Raw genomic sequence first — 3,722 nt, 5'->3', positions numbered from 1 at the left:
AAAATAAATGTTGAGTGTGCTGCGAGCGTTTAAAATATGAAAACTGATCTACTGTACTTCCAGTCAAACAGAGCTTTGGAGGTATATTAGCAATAGTTCAGAATTTAATAATTGTGCTCCGGCCACAGCTTGATTTCTGCTAAACAATAAGCCACAAGCCTGCCCACATCACATGCTTCTTGGAAATTTTCACACGTAGGCCGTCAACCTTTTCATAGGTAGTATATATAGATACAACATACACTTGTTTCAGTTGTCTTTTTGCTGCAATGGGTTCAATCATTTTCTTTATTGTGGCTTCTTTTATCCTCAGTATCTCAGCAGGTAAGCAACCTCATTTCTTCCTTATGAGACAAAACATAGACATATTCCCTTTTGTAGTGTAGAGGAAATCTTTTCAAGAAATGAAATAGTATTTTATTGCATCTAATTACTTTTTTTTTGTATCGCCGAGATTTTTTCCTTTTATCTATAACATTTGCATACCATTTGGTAATGAAGTAAAAGATCCATACCCTATTAATGCAATGTATGAATAGATGTCTGAAGTTTCCTAAGCCATTCTTTGTGCATCACACAAACTAGCAATATGCGTACTGTACAGTGTGGGGTTGCCATTGATGCATGTATCTAATTCCAAATTATTTAATGAATTATAAAACACCAGATGAGTTTTTCGCATTTTTAATGAACTGCAAACTGCATGGTGTCTTAAAAATCCATTTATATCAGCACTCTCTATTTTAACCAAAAAGATGCGCTGCAATGTGCTTTGAGAATATCCTGCATTAAACTGCAGCTTCCCAATTCAAGTCAAAACCCATTGGGACACAGCATAATTTTACCTAACCATATCATGACAACGAATGGCAGGAAAAAGGATCTCAAGCACAATTAAACAGGTTGCACAAATTCTTCCCATGTCCAGATGTTGGAGACTGATTTTTTTGTGTTGCTGCTTTAAAAAGGGAAACATGTTTAGAATTGAGGAATGATGCACAATAGTTCAATAAAATGCATTTGAGAAATGCTGAATATTTGATTTACTTCAGCAGAATCTGCAAATGTGCATAACTCCCTTGGCCCTTTTTCCCAAAGCAGTGCACTTAGAAAATCTCAGTACTCAGTTTATAAAGCATACATTGCCTTAAAACTACAATAGTTTGAATTCTGTTTATATATTGATGTATTGGTTTTTCCAAACATTACTCCAGATTTATCACATTTTACACAACTAACAAACATACAACAATAAAACAGAACACAACATTACATTAATCCCATCTAACCTCTATATTGTACCTGATATCCAAAGAGCAATTTATATATACACAGGGCTGATCTCTCCAATTACACCCCTTAATAGTGAATTACTAATAATGATTGTAATGTACCTTAATATAGTTTTAATTCTGTTTTATTTTGATTTTATGCATTAAAGTGACATTAAACTCAGGAGATAAACCTTAAAAATGCATTCAAGTACCTTAACTATTAACAACAATTGTAGCTTATTTTTATATCACTCGGCTGTAGATCCTCAAATCATCTCTGTCATCTCGCTCTTGTGATGGACTACAATCTCATGTTAAGTTTACTAATTTGTATTGAGATTGTAGTCCACTGGAGCAAGCTTGGAGCAATGGCTACTTTATAACACATACAGGGAACATGGGGAACAGAAGTAGCCCCCCTCCAGAAGGAAGGACAGTGTTGGCACCAATTCAGAGATGATTTGAGGGTCTACAGCCGAGTGATACACAAATAAGATACATTTTTGTTAATAGTTCGGGTACTTGATTGCATTTTTATGATTTAGTTCCTGAGCTTAGTGTCACTTTAACTAATGCTTTGTGCTTTATTATAGATATATATTGCTTTTGTATACAAATTAACAGTTAATGCAGGGTGTACACATGACACAGGATTCTCTGGAATACAGTGACATAGGATTACTTAAAGTAATCTATAAACTGTATACAAAATAACTAACAGTTCCTTTAAAAATAAATATAAACCAATCTTAGGCTCCATTCACATATAGCGTTTGCGTTTCCAGCGAACGCATGGAATCCGCTGTATTATCGCACTTGCACTATTTTACGGTTTCGTGCTGCGCGGTCCCTGCAATGGTCTGAACGCTGCACATTGAAGTGCATTGTATTTTGTGTTAAAAGCGGCTCCACGCATATCCATACAGCCGAATACGCGAGAACAGCCGCTCAGGTGTGAATGGAGCCTTAGATTTTTGTTTATGAATACAGAACAGTACAGAAAAATACTTGTTGATCCTGCCAGAAATCTTCTGTCCTTGAAACTTCATATGCACTGAACTAAAATATCAAAATTATCTTAACAGCTTTCTCAGTTATCTTTTGTGAACTACAAATCAACACCCCTCTATGTAATAAAGATAAGGCGAGGGGATGTGTTTTATGAGTGAGCATTATTACTCTACAACAAGTGTGTTACTGGCAGGATTGCCAAGTGAAAATAAAGAAAATAAAGTTAAAAAAAAAAACCCATAGTTCTCCTTAGGGTAGCGGGAGGACACAAACCAGCGTCCTCCCGTCACCCTAGGCTCAGTATACCGCGAGGTGTAGCTCGCGGTATACTGAGACCTTGCAGTATACCGCGAGCTGCTGCTCGCGGTATACTGAGACGCCGCAGCTGAAGCGGATCCCGACAATTATGCCGGGATCCGCCCAGCTGCGTGACTGACAGCTGGCTCTGCCTATCTAGAGGCAGAGCCAGCTGTAACCGCCCCCTCCCCCGTCCGTTCCGCCAATCAGCGCTGGCAGATCGGAGCGGGGAGGGGGGAATCCCGCCCCTCCCCCTGTCACGGCAGAGAGCTGTGACAGGATCGAGAGGTGAGCAAACGCCGGTATGTGTACGCTCACCTCCCGATCTAGTGATCACCTCACCTCCCGAGTGAAAAGCACTCACCTCATAGTTCTCCTTTAAATGCATGCCCTTTAACATTGCATTCATGTGCATCTATCAGTTTGTGTGCAGTTACATTTCAAGTCTGGAGTCTTTGCTCTAAACACTTTTGGGCTTATTTACTAAAGGAGTTGAGAATCTTTCAACAATAAATTGTGTGACCATTCACGTCAGTTATCCAGTCATGTGCAGATGAATAAAGTAAACAGCATTTTACTTTCGGCCTACAAGATATATGGAGAAACCTTTGTGTGTATGTCATTTCCTCACATAATTATTACAATGAATGCACCTGAAACACTATTTCAAACGTCTTTTTTTTGTGCGCGTGTGAATAAAACCTTTATTTCACCCATAAGCGTGAATTTGGTAGGTTAATTGCTCCTGTCTAAATCGGCCCTGTATCTGTGCATGTGAGATACAGACCGTAGATTGTAAGCTCCTTGAGGGCAGGGGCTGATGTGAATGTGCACTATGTTAGGGTCTGCATACATTTTTGTTGCTATATAAACAGGGCAGCCATCAGAAATTTTGGGGTGTCCACAGAAGACGCTTTAAAAGCCCCCACAGGTCATCAATTTAGAGATACCCCAAAATACTGGCCCTAGAATTATTGCTCTTGCTCCGGCGTGCGCGGTGATACCCAACATGTGTAGCGCGTTCGTTGTTTTTATACGTAGGCGCACGTGACGCGTGTTTACGTGGTGACGCGCGTGCTCGCGGGGGCGAGGGACTTTTAAAAATGTTTTATTATTATTATTATTACATTTATTTTATTT

General features: G+C 39.2%; 1 protein-coding gene across 1 annotated transcript in view; it reads left to right on the top strand.

Annotated features, from left to right (window-relative positions):
* Window positions 1–278: 278 nt before the first annotated feature.
* The window catches only part of LOC108788431 (mast cell protease 1A-like), an 11,475-nt gene continuing 8,031 nt past the window's right edge, over window positions 279–3,722 (top strand). The window contains exon 1 of the mRNA XM_018558189.1: window positions 279–324. The gene's annotated coding sequence lies outside the window, so the exon portion shown is untranslated. The remainder of the gene's footprint in view (window positions 325–3,722) is intronic.

The sequence above is a fragment of the Nanorana parkeri genome, unplaced genomic scaffold (genome assembly GCF_000935625.1).
Source record: "Nanorana parkeri isolate BGI_ZX_2015 unplaced genomic scaffold, ASM93562v1 scaffold325, whole genome shotgun sequence".
Taxonomy (NCBI): Eukaryota; Metazoa; Chordata; class Amphibia; order Anura; family Dicroglossidae; genus Nanorana; species Nanorana parkeri.
The sequence above is the reverse complement of the archived record's forward strand: the minus strand, read 5'-3'. Positions and strand labels throughout refer to the sequence as shown.